The sequence below is a fragment of the Myotis nattereri genome (assembly GCF_964212035.1).
Source record: "Myotis nattereri genome assembly, chromosome: Y".
In the NCBI taxonomy this organism is placed as follows: Eukaryota; Metazoa; Chordata; class Mammalia; order Chiroptera; family Vespertilionidae; genus Myotis; species Myotis nattereri.
Genome location: NC_138094.1, coordinates 28,911,476 through 28,930,459, shown reverse-complemented (window position 1 = coordinate 28,930,459; position 18,984 = coordinate 28,911,476). Strand labels below are relative to the sequence as shown.

Here is an 18,984-nt window from a genome sequence, read left to right as displayed (position 1 = left end):
GCCATCTTGAAGGGGAGAGCTGCTATGACTAGGAACCCAGCCTCACCTCCACCCAGATGGGCCTCAGACATCACCTGTGATCCTAGAGCCACTCTGGCCAAAGACCTTTTTACGGCAGCAGCAGGCCCACGGACACCGGGACTTCAGCCCCCCACCAACGCCACTGCCTCCTGTGAGACTTGGAGTTCACAACTGAATTGCCGATCCACTCTGTGGCCATTGGCCCCTCGCACCCTGGCACCAAATGTTCTGCAATGATAGCTAAAATGGGGAGACAAACAAACCACCCCCAAAGGAGAGAAAAGGAGGAATTGCCGAGAAGGGAAACGCAACTAAATGGAGGCATACAATATGTTCGAAAAGGAATTCAGAATAAGGGTCATACAGTTTATACATCAGATGCATGGGAAATCCACAACTTACATAAGAATCAAGGAAAATGAAAAAAATTGATAATAGCTACAATAGAATATACGATGGAAGGTTTCAATAGTAGACTAGAATTAGCAAAGGATTAAATCAGCGATTTAGGAGACAAGGCAGAGTAACAACCCTGAACAACACAATCTGAACAGCAATTGGAGAGAAAAAATAAAAAGCAGGTGGATATCTTAAGGGAGACTGGGGACAACATGAAACAAAGTAACATGTGTATAATGTGTCAGAGGGACAAGATGAGGAACAAGGATTAGGAAACCTATTAGAAGAAATAATCACAAAACCTTCCTGATCTTGGGAAGAAAAAGTCACACAAGCACAGACAGTCCCAAACAAGATGAACCCAGTAAGACCTATACCAAGACACATTGTAATTATAATGGCAAACAATAACGACACAAACAGAACCTTAAAGGCTGCAAGAGAGAGAGAGAGAGAGTCACCTACAAACGCTCTCCTGTTAGATTATCAAATGATTTTTAACAGAAACACATCAGGCCAGAAGGGAATGAAAGGAAATATACAAAGTGATGCAAAACAAGGGACTGAATACAAGAATACTTATCCAGCAAGGCTATCATTCAAAACTATAGAGGAATTCAGTTTCTTCACAGAAAAAAAAATCTAAGGGAATGTTTCACTACGAAACCATCAATGCAAGAAATGCTAAACAGAAAGTTGTAAAAAGAAGGAATAGAAGAGACAGAAGAAAAACAGGCATAAAGAAAAAAGTGGCAACAAATCAGTACCTATCAAAATAACCTTAAACCTAAATGAAATAAACACTCCATTCAAAAGATATAGGATGGCTAAAATTATAATAAAACAAGACCCATATGTATGCAGTCCATGATAAACCCACCTCATAATAAGGGACTCACACGGACTGAAAGTGGAAGGAGAGAAAATATTTTTCAGGCAAAGGCGGGGGGGAAACTAGGGGATCAATAATTATATTTGAAAAAATAAATCTCGAGAAGCCAAGATTGTGGCGGAATAAGCAGAAGCGTCCCAGGGCTTGTCCTGGAGCAAATGGAGTGAGCAGCTGAAACTAGTAACACCCACCCCGAATTGGCGAAGTACACTCAGGTGGTGAGACAGTTTGCAGCAGGGAAGGGCAGAGTTCCTCTGGTAAGGTAAAAACCAGGGATCTGGGCAGGAAAGTTTGCCACACCTCTGAGCCCAGAGGGTAGGAGGGAGACCACGCAGCACACAGCCGCGACTCTTGGGACAGGCACAGCTCCTGACTGTGGAAAAGAGATCCGCGGGACTGTTGGTGCAGGGAGATTTGAGATCTGGTTTCCATAATTACGGAGGACTGAGCCTAAAGGGGCAGCCTGAAGTGTTGACCAGACCATGCCGTGCCCGTAAAAGAGGAGCTTACAGAAACTCAGCCTTCCCCGTTTCTGTGGCTGGAGTTTGTTTGTTTGTTTTCACTGAACCCTGTTCATAGGACATTTCGGATACAGACACTCACCTGTGCTGAAGAGCGGGAGAAGGTGAGGACAAGTGGAATCTGGGGAGAGGCTGGGAAGAGAAGGTGTGCCAGGAGAAGTGGCAGTAAATTGAGTTTTGAGTCACCCCTGAGCCTAGGACTTGGGCAACCATTTTCTACTGAGGCTATAATTCCTCCGTCCAGGCCCCAGGCAAGGAGAACAGCCACATCCAGATTCCACCCTGAATGAGATGAAGGATTAAAATAATATGATTAGTCCCTGGGACTTATCAGGGTCTGGCCTATAGCAGGGCTTTCAGTCCCAGCAATGACAACAAAAATAACAACAACAACAACAACAAAAACACAGACATTTCTGAAACCTGGGATCTTAAGCCAACCTAAGGAATGACATTTCAATTTTTCATTTTAATATTATTATTATTATTATTATTATTATTATTATTATTATTTGTTAGCTTTTTTCTTGCATTTTTCTTTGTTCTCCTTTTTTTTTGTTTATTCCTTTATTTCCTACTTCTTTTCACATTATTTTTTCAACCACGGGAGCAGCAGTCACGTGAGTGGCACGCACTTGTCCAGGAAACATCAGCCCTATGAGCAGCCTACCTCGAGCCTAAGGGCAGCAGCCTCATGTGACCTGCCCCGTCCACAGAGCAGCAGCTGTGTGAGCGGCCTGCTTCCCCTTCTGAGGAGCAGCAACCATGTGAGCAGTCTGACTTGTCCAAGGAAGAGCAGCCACTGGAGCAATCTTCCTACATCTGAGGAAAAGCAGCCCTGTGAAGCCCGCCCACATCCGAGGAGCAGCAGCTGCGCACACCCTGCAGTAGTCTGAGGAGCAGCAGCTGCACAAGCATCTTGGAATCGTCCAAGCAGCAGCAGCCACACGAGCACTCTGCCCAATCCAAGGAACAGAGGCTGTATGGGCAGCACACCCCCATTGAAAAGCAACAGTTCTGTGAGTGGCCATGCCCCACTGGAGGAGCAGCAGCCCAACCCTGTCCAAGGAGCAGCAGCGACACGAGCAGACCGCCCACGTCTGAGGAGCGGCAGTCCTACACAGCACGCACTGGTCCGAGGAGCAGAGCCACAACAGCCTGCACCTGTCTGACGAGCAGCAGACGGGTGAGTGGCGCATCCCCATCCGAGGAGGAGCAGCCACGCGTGCAGCTCACGCCCGTCCAAAGATCAGCAGCCTTGCAAGCAGCCCATTCCTGTCTGAGGAGCAAAAGACTTGCAATCAACCTGTCCAAGTCCTAGGAGCAGTAGCCCAACAAGCAGCACACCACATCAGAGGAACAACAGCAGCGTGCATCCAGCCCCCATCGAAGGATCAGCAGCCATGTGAGCAGTCCGCCCCAGTTCAAGGAGTAGCAGCTGCGTGTGTAGCCCACCCCCATTCAAAGAACAGATACCTCGTGATCAGCACATCGTTCGTCTGAGGAACGGCAGCTGCGTGTGAAGCTTCCCCGCACCAGGCAGAGGAACCACCACAGCTGTGAACAGCACCCACCAGAGGAGCGGCTGCCAACTGAGGAGCAGCTGCTACCACAACTGCTTGAGGAGCAACCACAACTCGAGGAGCCACTGCCACCCAAGGAGCAGCTCCTGAATGACTCAACATCTAGATATGTCGGTGAGATCAAACATGGGTAGACAAAGAAACCCCCAAAGGAAAGAAAAGGAGGACTCACCAGAAAAGCAGCTAAGTGAAACAGAGGCATGCAGCTTGACAGACAAAGAATTCAGATTAAGGGTGCTAGAATCCATAAACCAGATGGAGGAAAAAATAAACAACTTATGCAAGAACATAGAAGAAACAGAAGAAAAAAACCATCAACTTATATAAGAATCAAAAAGAAACGAATGAAAAAAAATCAATAAATTATGGAAGAACCAAGAAGAAATGAAGAGTGTTATAGCTGTAATAAAAAACACCATTGAAAGTTTCTATACTAGACTAGGAGAAGCAGAGGACTGAATTAGCGACTTAGAAGACAGGGAGGCAAAACACACCCAAACTGAACTGCAATTGGAGAAAAAAAATTCAAAGACAGGAGGAGAGCCTAAGGGAACAATGGAACAACATGAAACGAAACAACATGCGAATAATAGGGGTTCCTGAACAACAGAAAGAGGAACAAGGGTTAGAAAACCTATTGGAAGAAATAATATCCGAAAACTTCCCTCAGGTGGGGAAGAAAAAAGTCACACAAGCACAGAGTTCCAAACAATGTGAACCCAAAAAGACCGACATCAAGACTCATCATAATCACCATGGCAAATGTTCAGGACATAGAGAGAATCTTAAACGCTACAAGAGAGAGACTGAAAGTTACATACAAGTGATCTCCCATTAGATTATCAAATGATTTCTCAACAGAAACACATCAGGCCAGAAAATAATGGATGGAAATTAACAAAGTGATGCAAAGCAAAGGACTGAATCCAAGAATACTATATCCAGCAAGGCTATCATTCAGAATTGAAGGGGAAATAAGAAGCTTCACAGACAAAAAAAGGCTAAGGGAGTTTATCACCACCAAGCCAGCAATGCTAAAAATGCTAAAAGGACTGGTGAAAAAAAGAAGAAAGACAAAGCTAAGAAAGAAAACAGGCACAAAAAATAGAAATGGCTACAAACAAGTACCTTTCAATAATAACTTTAAATGTACATGGACTAAATGCTCCAATCAAAAGACATCAAGTGGCTGAATGGATAAAAAACAATGACCCATATATGTGCTGTCTACAAGAGACCCTCCTCAGAAGAATGGACTCACAGAGACTGAAAGTGAAGGGATGGAAAAATATCTTTCAGGCAAACGGAAATGAAAGAGAAAAAAAAAAAAAAACAGCTGTGGTAGCAATACTTATATCGGACAAAATAGACCTCAAAGTGAAGGCCATAACAAGAGATAAAGAAGGCCACTTCATAATAATAAAGGGATCAATACAAGAGGCTATAACCCTGATAAACATATATCCACCCAATGCAGGAGTTCCCAAATACATAAAAAAAAGCTCCTGGAAGACATCAAGGGAGAGATCGACAACAATACAATCATAGTAAGGGACTTTAATACACCACTGACATCACTGGATAAATCCTCTAGACAAACAATTGGCAAAGAACCAGCAATCCTAAATGACTCACTAGATCAGATGGACTTAATTGACATCTTCAGAACATTTCACCGCAAATCCAGGGAATATATGTTCTTCTGAAGTGCTCATAGGACATTTTCAAAAGTAGACCACGTATTGTGTCACAAAGTCTACCCAAATTCAAGAAGATTGAAAGCATCTTCTCAGACCACAATGGCATAATATTAGAAATAAACTACAATAAAAACCATCCAAAATACTCAAACACTGGAAGCTGAATAGCATGTTATTCAATATTGATTGGTTACCAATGAGATCAAAGAAGAAATGAAAAACATCCTGGAAACTAATGACAATGAAAACACAACAATCAAAAACCTATGGGACACAATGAAAGCAGTCCTGTGAGGGAAGTGTATAGCTCTACAGGCCTATCTCAAAAAACAAGAAAAATGGTAGTAAATCATCTAACTCTACAACTCAAAGAACTAGAAAGAGAGCAACATGAAAACCCCAGAGTGAGCAGAAGGAAGGAGATAATAAAGATTAGAGCAGAAAAAAATGACATAGAGACCAAAAAAATACAGAATATCAATGAAACCAAGAGCTGGTTCTTTGAAAGGATAAACAAGATTGACAAACCTCTAGCCAGGCTCACCAAGAAGCAGAGAGAGAGGACCCATATAAACAAAATCAGAAATGATAGAGGCGAAATAACAACAGACCCCCACAGAAATATAAATGATTGTTAAAAAATACTATGGACAACTCAACTCCAACAAACTAGACAACCCGTAGGAAATCGACATGTTCCTAGAAAAATACAACATTCCAAAACTCAATCAGGAAGAATCAAAACATCTCAAAAGGCCAATAACTATGGAAGAAATTAGAGCAGTCATCAAAAAGCTACCAGCAAACAAAAGCCAGGGTCAGACAGCTTCACAGGGGAGTTTTACCAAAAACTCAACAAAGACCTAAAACCTATCCTGCTTACACTTCTACAAGAATCCAAGAGGAAGGAACACTTTCAAGATCATTCTATGAAGCCAGTATCACCCTAATACCAAAACCAGGTAAAGACAACACAATGAAAGAGACTTACAGGCCAATATCCCTCATGAACAAAGATGCCAGAATCCTCAACAAAATCTTAGCAAATCAGATCCAGCAGTATATCAGAAAGATCATACACCATGGCCAAGTAGGATTTTTCTCAAGGATGCAAGGATGGTACAATATCAGAAAATCAATAAACATGATACATCACATAAACAAACTGAGAGTAAAAATCCACATAGTCATATAAAGTGATGCAGAAAAAGCATTTGACAAAATCCAACACCCAATTTTGAGAAAAACTCTAAGCAAACAGGGCATAGAGGGATCATACTTCAACATAATAAAAGCCTTATTTGACAAACCTACAGACATCATACTCAATAGGCAAAAACAATTACTCTAAGAAGAGGAACAAGACAGGGATGCCCACTCTCACCATTTCTGTTCAACAGAGTACTGGTAGTGCTAGGCAATGCAGTCAGACAAGAAGAAGTCAAACAAGGCATGCTAAGTGGAAAAGAAGAAGTAAAACTGTCATAATTCGCAGATGGCATGGTATTGTCCATAGAAATACCTAAAGACTCCATCAAAAAAACTAGGAGATTTAACAAATGAATTTGGCAATGTAGCAGGGTACAAAATTAACACCCAGAATTCTATGGCTTTTTGATACACGGATAATGAACTCAGAAATAGAAACAAACAAACAAAAATGCCATTTAGCAGTGCAACAAAAATTTAAGAAACCTAGGAATAAACTTAACTAAGGGGGTAAAAAGCTGTTCTTGGAAAACTACAGGAAATTGAAAAAAAGTGATAGAGGAAGACTAAAGCAAATAGAAGAACATACCATATTCATGGATTGGTACAATCAACATCATTAAAAATGTTCATAGTACCCAAAGCAATGTACAGTTTTAAGGTATTCCCCATTAAAATATCAATGGCGTATCTCACAGACCTAGAAGAAAGTTTCCAAAAATTCCTATGGATTTAAAAAAAGACCCCAAAGAGTTAACCGCAATCTGGACAAAGAAGAACAAAGTTGGAGGGATAACCATACCAGATATCAAGCTATATTACAAAGCCACCATTCTCAGAACTGCCTGTTACTGACACTAAAGCAGACATAAAGACCAATGGGACAGAACAGAGAACATAGAAGTCGACCCTAACCATTATACTCAATTAATATTTGACAAAGGTGGCAAAAGCATAGAATGGAGTCATACAGTGTCTTCAATAATTGGTGTTGGAACCTGGATGGCAATCAGGCCTAGGCGGGGTGGGACAGGTGAGGCCGCGAGGCAGGGTGGGGCCTGGCGGGGCTGGGCGAGGCAGGGTGGCTGTGCACTGGGCTAAGACTAGGCTATCACAGGCAGAGAGACTATTGCCCTTCCCACAAGGTCTGGGGCCTCTGGGCTGGGTCCCATGTAGGAACTTAGCCTGGACAGCTGCAGAGAGGAGGATGAGGCGCCGGGCACCAAGGGGTGGCCCACACCCCAGGCGAGGGTGCACTTACAAGTGACAAGGTTCATCATGGAGGCAGGTGTCAAGCTAGGGATGCAGTCCGTTCCCCTCGCAACCGCCTGTGCCATTTACTGTAAGTTCTTCTGCGAGATCAACGTGGACGCCTATGACCCCTACTTGGTCGCCATGTCTGCCCTTTACGTGGCTGGCAAAGTGGAAGAACAGCCCCTGCTAACCCGCGACATCATCAACGTGTCCAACAGGTACTTCCACCTGGGCAGCGAGCCCTTGGAGCTGGACTCCCGATTCTGGGTGATCCGGGACAGCATTGTGCAGTGCGAGCTCCTTGTGCTGCGGGTACTGCGCTTCCAAGTCTCCTTTCCGTACACAGGTACCTGCTCCACTACCTGATTTCTCTCAAGAACTGGCTGAATCCTTACAGCTGGCAACGTACCCCCATCTCCATCACTGCCTGGGCCCTGCTGCGGGACAGCTACGAGGGGGGGTGGGGGGGGCTGTGCGTCCGGTTCCAGGCTCAGCACATAGCCGAGGCGGTGCTCCACCTGGCCCTGCAGGTCTATGGGGTCCAGGTGCCCGCCAAGGCTAAGGCTGAGAAGCCATGGTGGCACGTATTTAGTGGAGACCTTACCAAGCCAATCATAGATAACATTGTGTCTGATCTCACTCGGTTTTATACCATGGACAGAGAGATCCCCGAAGGCCCTGGCCCAGGCCTGCCCAAAGAGAAGCCTGGGATGCTCGGCTGCCAGGGGACAGCGCCACCACATCGCCCTGACGGTCTGTCCCCAGAGCACTGGCTGGGAGGACTGGTTTTGTGCTGCTGGAGACAGGCCAGAGAAGGCAATGATATGCTGCCACTTTGATTCTCAGGCTTTGACTCTCCCTGGCAGCCAAGGTCCAGATGGGGATGGGCGCTGCACCTCCCAAGGGCAGGAGCGTGCAGTGGGCGGCTCTGAGGACTCAGTGTCTGCTTTTTTCCTTTGAAAGGATGCAGACTACAGCCGAGGTTTGGGATCAGTGGAAGGAAAATCAAAGAATGGATGGGATTGTGCCCCAGGGGATTTTTTTAAAGGCCAGATTTAGAGAAAGCATGACTCAATTAACAGAGGAAATTTTATTTTGTTTCATTGAAGATATTACAAAGCCAAAATAAAAACATAATAATAATTGGTGTTGGACATATAGCATACATACATGCAAAAAAGTTAATCTAGACCACCAACTTACACCATACACAAGTATAAACTGGAAATGAATAAAAGACTTAAACATAAGTGGGTAACCATGAAAATCTTAGAAGAATCCATAGGCAGCAAAATAGCAGGCATCTGTCTCAGCAATACCTTTACTGATACAGCTCCTAGGGCATTGGAAACTGAGGAGAAAAGAAACAAATGGGATGAAGTCAAATTAAAACACTTTTGCAGAGAAGAAGAAGCCAACAAATACAAGAACAACAACAACAACAAAACAAGGAAGTCCACTGCCTGGGAGAAGATATTTGCCAATGTTATATCCGATGAGGACCTATTCTCCAAAATTCATACTGAACTCATCCAATTAAACAAAAGGAAGATCAACATCCCAGTAAAAAAATGGGCACCACCAGCACGAAGGCCCCCTCTGACTTATGGTGGTCCAGTCCCTGTGATGATTATTACAGCCACACAAGAGATGGATATGATGGGGGCACGGCAATTACTCCAGCAGCTGATGGGACACTCCTGTAAGAGGTTCTGAGTGTGGTGCTGGCGGCGATCACAGGATACACCATGTACACAAGAGAGAGTGATTCATGCATTACAGTAGCTCACCTGATTGGGCACTTGGGGAGCCAGGGGGGAAGCCCCTGTGACAGAAGAATTAGAGACTGAAATTAAAAATGATAAGGTACCGACAAAATTTTATTGTAAAGAATGTGGCTTCTGTTATTTAAGGTGACTAAAAGGAAATGGTAGGTTTGGGGGAGGCATCAAGAATTCTAGTTACCATTATGAAGTTTCAGGATTGGAGGCAAGTTTTGAATTATACCAGGTTGTTTCATAAGTGCTGATTTAAATTACAATATACTTAAATGTTTAAATTTTACATATTGTATTGTTAAAATATTCAGAATATAAGCACAACCAACAGACCAACAGAGGAAAGACACTGGGAGTGGGTGACGAGAACAAGTGACTAGGAATAGGGGAGGCCAGGGGGAGGTCAGTAGAAAAAAAGAAAGAGACATATATATTACTTTTTGTAAAAACTTAAACACTAACATTACAAAAAATTTTCAGAAGAAAGTGTTCTGCAAATGGGATTTCTTGTCTGATTTTATGACAAACACATAAAAGCAATCTGTTTGGATGGTGAGTTATATTCATGGCCCTAAATTTCCCAGGGTGTCTATGACCATATGTGCATAAAGTCTATGAAGTGAACTGTATACAAAATGAAGCAGTGTGTTATTTCGTCATGGCATGCTGCCCTGTTTTCCAGTTAGGGAGGGTAAACAAATGAGGTATTCTCCTTGGAAAACCTAAATGGATAAAAGGATTGAAGAACCTCTGACAAGGCTGCAAAACAAGGATTCCTCCAGCTCTGTGGCCCACACTTTGCCCCCTAAGATACTGATAAGGAGCAGGCCGATCCCACTGGCCCCAGGAGGAAGAGGAGACCTTGGGGAAATAGGAGATGGTGGTGAGCAGCAACAGGGCAATGTGGTGTGGCAGCGCAGCAGCCTAGGCCTCAGCATGAGGAAGATTCACAGACACCTGTGGAAAGGAGTATAGGAAGAACATGTCATGGCAGCCCCTGTTGAGGGGCAGGTGGAAAGGCCTGAAGGTGCTGTGGGTGGCCTAGAGGGAGAGTTCAGAGGAGGGGCTGAGGTAATTTGCTTTGACTCTGAGTGACAATGGACATGCACACTCTCTCCCCCTGCCTAAGCCCCCCTGCCTGATCTGGAATTGCACTGCACTTGTTGTGCTGGTAGTTCCTGTCTCAGGCACACACCCTGAGGTCCGGGGGTCACAGGCTGTATCCTTCCCAGCATCCAGGTGTCCCTGTGAGAGAAAAGTAATGGCCCAGGAACCTGGAAGCACACCAGGGGAGAGCCCAGGCAGCCCCTCCTCACCCGCCCTGTCCACTCTGGGGACCATCTTCCTCTCATAGTTCTCCAGGGGATTGAGCCACAGGTCCTTGCTGATGATCTAGTAGGGCAAACAGGAGACCATAGGGACCTGAATAGAATTGCAAGCAGCAGGTGGACACAGAAAGCTGCATGCTGGCATGGCCAGTGACATCCAACCTCAGCAATCCTGCCAGATCCTGCCACGCTGTTGTCAGAGAACCAGTAGAAGAAGCTGGCGCTGTTGTCCTGGAGCCTGTGGCTGTAGGCTTCTCATTCACAATGCTGGAACCACTGAATCGGAGTGGCACTGGACACCCTGTATCCTGCAGGAGAGGGGTATGTGAAGCTGGGCACATTGCCTTACATCCCTGCCCACCACCAGCTGACGCCCATACAGGGAGCCTCCTGTTACTTGTGAGAGTGATGAGATACTTCTTCACAATCACATGGTTGCGGAAGTAGGGGTTGCTGCAGAAGTACAGGCTAATGGTGCAGCAACCCCAGGGATGCCTGACTTCCCTCACCTGCAGAAGGAAAGTGGATCCAGGGAGTGAAATCGCTGCCCAGGGCTCCAGCCTGTAGCTGTTTTCAGGGACAGGCCACTTACCCACCTGCCCTCCACCACTCCCTGGAGCAGGTAGACTGACCTTCAAATTGATCATGTGAACAAGGATGTTTTCACCTTGGACCCTGATCTTTGCCGACAACTCTGGGTGGTTGACAAACTGCTGTGGGTCAAGCAACCTGCACCTTGGGAGCTGGGCATGGACCAGCTAGAAAGAGCAGCCTGGCCTGGCCTCTCCTTCCCTTAAGGCCACTCCTTCTCCGTCAAGAGAAGAAAGGGGCACAGCACCACTCTGTTTCCTGACAGACCCTGATGCCCACCAGACTGTGTTGTGCTGAGGTTTTGACAGGTTACACATCACACATTCCTGCTTCTGACTGAGAAACTGGACATAGAGACGGCCTGTAAGGCAGCATTAGTTAGTCCCAGAACAGCCCGTGCAACACAGCCCTGTCTGTGGGCATCAGCCCCTGGTGTATGCGTGCCTCTGCGTTGGAGCTCTGCCCCTGGACACCCTGGTAATGCTTCTATGGTGCCTGTACAAGACAGAGGGTGTCTCCAGGATCCTGGGCCAGACCGGGGCGCACTGCCCCTAGCTTGTCCTCAATGTTCTTTTCTATGGGAACCATCCCCGCTTACACCGTTCTCCTGCACTGTCCCATGTTCCTTGTGATCCTGCTCCTCTACCCTCAAGGATACAGCTGTGAGCCAGAACCCAGGGATGCGCTGGATTTGAGGCTTCTCCGTTTGAAATAGGGCTTGAGCCTCTGCCGAGTCCTGCACCTGAGCCGAGAGAAGGCCCTGCTGGCTTGCTCGTTCATGGGCTCCATCTCCAATTGGAGAAACTGGAGCACCTCCAGAGGGGACCAGGTGAACTTGGCCCTGGGCCCTGACTGGGCCTCCTCCTGCTGCACTGGCTGCTCTTCTTCTGGCTTTGCTTTGGCCTTGGACTGAGGCTCCACCTCTCCCACCTGTTCCACTCCCTTCATGGTGCCCTCCACTCCCCCTGCAGGAAAAACTGCTCTACTGCAATTAATTGCTCCTCCATCCACCCCTCCTCCTGGTGGTCACTCCCTTGCGGGTCACCTGGATCCTGTGCCTCCAGCCTCAGCTCTTCACTCACCACCTCCTCCTGCCTCCCCACCTGCAGATCTGGGAAAACCTCCTCACCTGCCCATTTGGCCTGCCATGGCACCACCTGCAGAAGGCCCTCTGTCCACACAGGATAAACTGAACCTGTGCCTGGAACTCCTCCCCCAGGCCCTCCTTGTCTTCCCCTTGCTCCTCACTCTGGGTTCCCTGCTGCACCTCCCTCTCCTCTCCCTGCACACACTGCTCTGCAGCCACCCAGTCCTCCCCTCTCCCGCACTCAAGATCAAGCCCAACATCCTGGCCTGTGTCCAACCTCAGCTCCAGGGTCTCAGCCTCCCCCACCTGCATGAAGTCCTCCCACTCCAGCCCCAAAGCTGCCCTCTGAACCTCCTGTGCCCTTGTGTCCTGGGTATCACCACTTTCCTGCACCGAGGTGAAGCTAAAAGCCTCCTGGATGATCCTGCTTGCCCTGTCCTTCCTGGTGCAAAGGCCCTGGGGAGCCCTGTGAATCCTCAGGCGCCCTGCAGCTGAAGGCCCCCTAGTGGAACTGAGAGGAAGCGCGCTGCCCCCAGGAGCCCCTCAGTCTCCCAACACAGCCTGACTCTGGATGCCCCCTGGCTCTGAGACTGGTGCTGTGAAGGAGCAGGTGGTGCAGAGCCTGCTGAGTCCAGGCAAGGTGCTTGCTCACTGGTGCATGCAACCAGGCCCTGGTGTGCTGAGTGGGGGCACAGGGGGCTCATGCACAGGCGCTGGTCATGTGAGCATGTGGTACAGAAGGCACCTAGCCAGGCCCAGCCTGCTGTTTCTGGGTGGGCTCCACAAAAGCCTCCTCTAATCACAGATGGGGCAGTGGGCGTCACCCTGCAAAGCCCTGCCACTTACTCAAAGCTCTGGTGTAGATAGTTGGTAGACTCAGAGGTATCCTATTATTAGCCTGAAAACCGAGATTTTGCAAGCTTAGAAACTTGACCTGACTGAAAAGAAGGAAGAAATGGTGGAACTTGAAAATGACTTCAGGTTTTCTCACTGTGCAGAATAAAGTCAAACATTGCTTCAGTTAAATATTTTAGCCGTTGTTCTCCCCACATGAACTACAATAATAATGTGCTTTGTGTTGATATTTACTGCTGTGTTGCTGACAATTACCTGGAGGAGAAGTTAAGGTGATTCAATGGCTTGAAAAAAGTTTAGCTAAATCTGATTGCAGGTCTAATTAAGCAAGTTTATTCCATATATATATATATATATATATATATATATATATATTTATATGGCTAAGTTGACTCGTGCATGTGTGATACATATGAAGCTCTTACTGGCGCCAATTGCATGAGTGTGTTTCAATTTGTCATTGTCAATCTGCATTTGATTGACACTGCTATTATAGAGAAAGGGCAAATAGCAGTATTATGGTATTTCTTCTAATTAATTTCCTTTCAACATGCATGAATCCATGCACCTGGCCACTGGTATTCTAATAGTGGCAAGATATCATCCGTGAATGGTAATATTCTATTGGGCAGGACATGCCAAATTGGTCGCACATATCTATCCTATCTAATAAAAGAGAAATATGGTAATTGGCGTACGACCGCTACCCTTCCCATTGGCTAATCAGGGCGATATGCAAATTAACTGCCAGCCAAGTTGGAGGTTAACTGCCAACAAAGATGGCAGTTAATTTGCATACATAGGTGCAATGCTAGGAGGCGAAAGGGGAAGGAGGGAAGAAGCCGCCTGCCCTGACTGCAATTGGAAACCCAGTGGCAGCCAAGAGCCAGAGAACCAAGCTGCTTTTGCTCAGAGAAGCCAGGCTGCCTTTGCTGGCTTCTGTGATAGGAGGACCTGGCCACCTTTGCTGGCCCTGGGCCAGTAATCGGAGAAGCTGGGTGGGGCAGGGAAGAGGCAGATGTCTGCCTCTTCCCTGCCCAGCGTGGCTTCTCAGATCACTGATCACCAGTGATGGGAGAACACCCAGAGGCGGGGCCAGAGGCCAGGCTGCATAGCTGCCTGGGGACACCATTTGGACCCCAGGGGCGAAGCAGCCAGGCCCCAGCAAGAGACCCAGAAGGCGACCCAGGTGCTGGGGCTGCATCGCTGCTGGGTCAGAAATCCGGTGCCCAGGCTGAGGAGACCCAGGACCCAGAGCTGCGTTGCAGCTGGGGCACACGATCCGGTGCCCAGGCTGAGGAGACCCAGGACCCGGGGCTGTGTAGCAGCTGGGGCACGCCATCCGGTTCGGGGGCGATGCAGCCAGGCCCGAGAAGGAGACCCAGAAGGAGACCCAGGGGCCTCCCAAGAGGAGAGTCTCCATGGCCAGATGGCGTGGTGTCGGGGCAGGAATAAAGACCCGAGGTGACTCAGATGCCTGGCCACAGGGTTAGTCCAGCCAGCAGGGCCTTTCAGTTGGGACTGGGGTGGGGGTGGGGCAGGGAGGCAAGCTGGAAATAGAGAACTACAACTCACAGGAGGCTTAGCAGCCGGGCCTGGGTGCCTGGCTGTGAAATCCAATGGGCTGTAGTTTTGCAAGCCACTTTAAACTAGAGGCTTGCAAGGTTGGAAGTTCTGCGCCTGGAGCCAGGAAGAAATGGAGCTGGGGCAGAGAGAGGGGTCCATGGCAGCCGTGGGCTTTGAGGAGTTCTCAGCACCTCCTGGCTGGGAGCTGGCGCTGCCTCCGCTGAAGGTGGTCACATCCTGGAGAGCGAGCTTGAGACCGAAGTGGAGTTCCTGTCTGGGGGTCTGGGCAGCTCCAGCCTCCAGGAGCTAGAGGAAGAGGAGGAGGCAGCCTGAGGCTGGCAACAGCGGCGCCAAAGGGAACTTAATCGCAGGAAGTACCAGGCGCTGCAGGGAGATTGAGCAGGCGAAGGAGTGGGTCCTGGACAGGCTCCATCAGATATAGAGGATAACATGGAGACTCCAGCAGGAGAGGAGGTTCCTCATGAAGGTGCTGGACTCCTACGGTGACAACTACTGGGCCAGCCAGTTCACCATCTTACTGGAGGATGAGGGCAGCCAGGGCACAGATGCCCCCACCCCAGGCAACGCTGAGAACCAGCCTCCAGAGAAAGAGGGGCTGTCCCCGCCCAGGAGGACGCCAGCGCCTGCAGAAGCCAGCAGCCTGGCCCCTGGCGAGGGGCCCAGGGGTTGGAAGAGGCGGCGAGTGCCACCGGAAGGGGGCCAGGCGTGAGTCCCGCTGTCTCTGGAGCTGGCCCCCATACAGATAAAGGTGGAGGAAGACTTTGGCTTCAAAGCGGTCGAGGCTTTGGACACAAGTTGGGTTTCTGGGGGCCAGACAAGTAGCTGCCCTACCCCACCCTAGCCAGCTTCCCCTTTGACTGACCCCCCAATAAACAGACCCCATGCTCTCCTTGGCAAAAAAAAGCTTATAGAGGCATGCTTTTAGGATCAAATAGTATAAATATAGATGTAACAGGACAATAAAAAGAGAACCTGGATATGATGATCACCTGAATGCTGCCTCTGTGTCATTCCTTCGTCGCCGACTCCATCCACACCTTTGGGAACCCCCGGACCTACTGAGGCAGGGCCCCAACATTCCTCTTCTTATAAGGACTTCAGTGAGATGGGCTAAGGGTCCCACTAGAACTGCCTCAATTTAATCTAATCCCCTCTTTAAAGATCTTCTCTCTATACACAGGTACATTCTGAGGTTCTGGAGATTAGGATTCTAACATACATTTTGTTGATTACCCAAATCAGCCCTTAACAACCAACATGTTTCAGAAAGGAGATTCCTACAGGGTTATTTACCAAACATTCAGAAGTATTTTTAAAAGAGCTAAGTCCCTAGCCCACTGTGCGCGCCCCTCCTGGCGAAGAGGGAAGGCCTGGGTTCCAGGCGCCGGAGGAAAACTGGTGCCAGCAGCCAGGGTAAGGGGCCCTCAAGGGGCCCCAGATTGCGAGAGGGCACAGGGCGGGCTGAGGGACCCACCCGAGTGCACAGATTTTTGTGCACCGGGCCTCTAGTATATATATATATATATATAAAAGCATAAGCGACATTATGAGTGGTTGGTACGATGCACACCGACCACCAGGACGCAGACGCTCAACACAGGAGCTTCCCCCAGGTGGTCAAGGCTCTCCCACAGCGAGAGCATCACTCAGCCAGAAGCCGGGCTAAAGGCTGGAAAGTGCAGCTGTGACAGCAAGAGCCTCTGCTGCCTATGTGACAAGGCTACGAACCAGTGGTGGCAGGTGGAGTGGGGCCTGGATGAGCGGGAACACAGCACCTGGCTCCAGCTTGGGCTCCTGCCCGGCTGCCTGCAGTTTCGTGCACTGCTACATCCCTCAGGAGGTGTCAGACCTAACCTGGCAGTCCCACATCTCCCAAGGTGTCCCAGATTGCGTGAGGGCGCAGGCCAGGCTGTGGGACGCCACCAGTGCTTAAATTTCGTTCACCGGGCCTCTAGTCATTTTATTATTTATCACCGATTTAGCATGGTTCTCTTCTAATGCTGAATAATTTAAAGGTATAACCTGAATTTTGGTAATGATGGCCATATAGATTTTACTGCTCTTTAGCAGTATTATTTAATGGCTTATATGAAGGGTACTAATCTCCTTCAAAATATGAGAAATATTACATCTCCCACAAACAGTACTATGTTTCAGTGCTAATTCTTTCCACTAATGTCCCTAAATGAGCCTTTCACTAATTTTCTTTGCTCACTAGCTCATCCAAAATTGAAATGGGCAGGCTGCTTGTCTATATTCAAGTGCAGAGGCATATTCTTCTTAACTACACTGATGCTATCAATACTTTCAATTTTCCAACATAAATTATAGTGAGGGTCTCAGTGTTAGATTTTAAAACATCTCTTTACTAATATGAATAAGTCACTTTTACCTTATTTCTTCACAACGATGTGCACGCTCTGATTTGGAACTTGCAATGCCTAACTCTTTGAAGTGTGCCTTCCCAACCTTGTTTTCATTAAAAACAGACCATCTGAATCCACATTGGTCACTTTTCAGCCTGTTGAGATAATGTAGACATTCCTTGGGTTATGTTGGACTCAAAGTACATAGGTTCTGGATACGTCTCCATACCCCATTTATTTATTTTTTTAAAAAGTTTGATCATTTCTACGTATGTACATATATGCTTTATGGTTTTTTTATTATTATTATTCATTTACCACAAGTAAAGGTCAGGAATTGTTATCTTTCTTTTAATTTTTTTTTTTTTTTTTTACTGTTTCACGCCATTACTGCTGTGTATGTGTACTCCATGTGAGTGACATACGTGCTTATGTAGGTGGGTTCTGACTTACGCGAATATTGCATTATATCCCACTTCAGGAACGTGTCAACAATGTAATGCGAGGAACTACAGTAATTGCATCCTATTGATTCAGTTGTAGTTATTTGGTCTCCACATTTCCTCAATACGTATATGATTGTTGGAAGCACAAAGTATATCTTTATATATTTATTAGAGGCCCGGTGCACAAAAATTTGTGCACTCGGGGGGGGGGGGGGTCCCTCAGCCTGGCCTGTGCCCTCTCGCAGTCTGGGACCCCTTGGGAGATAACGACCTGCTGGCTTAGGCCTGCTCCCGGGTGGCAGAGGGCAGGCCCAATCTCTTGGTGCAGCCCCTGGTTGGGCTCAGAGCAGGGCCCACTGGGATTTGGGGCACCACCCCCTGTCATGCACAGAGCAGGGCGGATTGGGAGGTTGCGATGCCACCCTCAGTCATGCTCAGAGTAGGGCCAATTGGGGGGTTGGGGCACCGTCCCCTGTCACACTCAAGGCAGGGTCGATGGGGAGGTGGTGGCACCAACCCTTGTCACGCACAGAGCAGGGCCGATCAGAGGGTTGGGGCACTGCCCCCTGTCACGCACAGAGCAGGGCCGATCAGGGGGTTGGGGAGCTCGCCCCCCGACCCCCCACCTGTCACGCACAGAGCAGGGCCCATTAGGGGGTTGGGGAGCATCACCCTGTCACTAAAAGAGTAGGGCCGATAGGGGAGTTGGCACAACACCCCCTGTCACACACAGAGCAGGGCGGATCAGGGGATTGGGGCGCCACTCTCTATCACCCACAGAGCAGGGCCGATCAGGGGAGTTGGGGCGCCACCACTGTCACACTCAGGGCAGGGCCGATGGGGAGGTTATGACTCTACCCCATCACACACAGAGCAGGGCCCATGGTGGGGGGTTGGGGCGCCGCCCTCTATCACCCACAGAGAAGGGCAATCAGGGGGTTTGGGCGCTGCCCCCTGTCACGCTGATCCTGGTGCAGGGAGGCCCCTCGGCTCTGCTGATCCTGGTGCTGGGAGGCATATTATCCTTTTACTATATAGAATAGAGAACTGGTTCATGGGTGGGGCTGGCTGGTTTGCCCTGAAGAGTGTTCTGGATCAGGGGTGGGGGTCTCCACTGGGGTGCCTGGCCAGCCTGGATGAGGGGATGTTTGCAGCTGGTCAAACACCCTTCAGGGTGGGGGTCCCCACTGGGGTGCCTGGCCAGTCTGGGTGAGGGGCTGAGGGCTGTTTTCAGGCTGGGACTGAAGCTCCCAACTGCTCCTATTTTCTTTTTCTTTTTTTAATTCTGGGCCAGCTTTAGCTCTGAGGCTCCAGCTCTTAGGCCTCCGCTCCTGAAAGCAGGTATCTGGTTTGTTTTAGTTCTCAAA

At 48.3% G+C, this 18,984-nt stretch overlaps 1 pseudogene across 1 annotated transcript; it reads left to right on the top strand.

Moving 5' to 3' along the window:
- Positions 1 to 14,914: 14,914 nt before the first annotated feature.
- On the top strand, positions 14,915 to 15,666 carry LOC308512462 (TCF3 fusion partner-like; annotated as a pseudogene). The gene has a single exon. The product of its transcript is annotated as a TCF3 fusion partner-like (transcript).
- Positions 15,667 to 18,984: the final 3,318 nt, after the last annotated feature.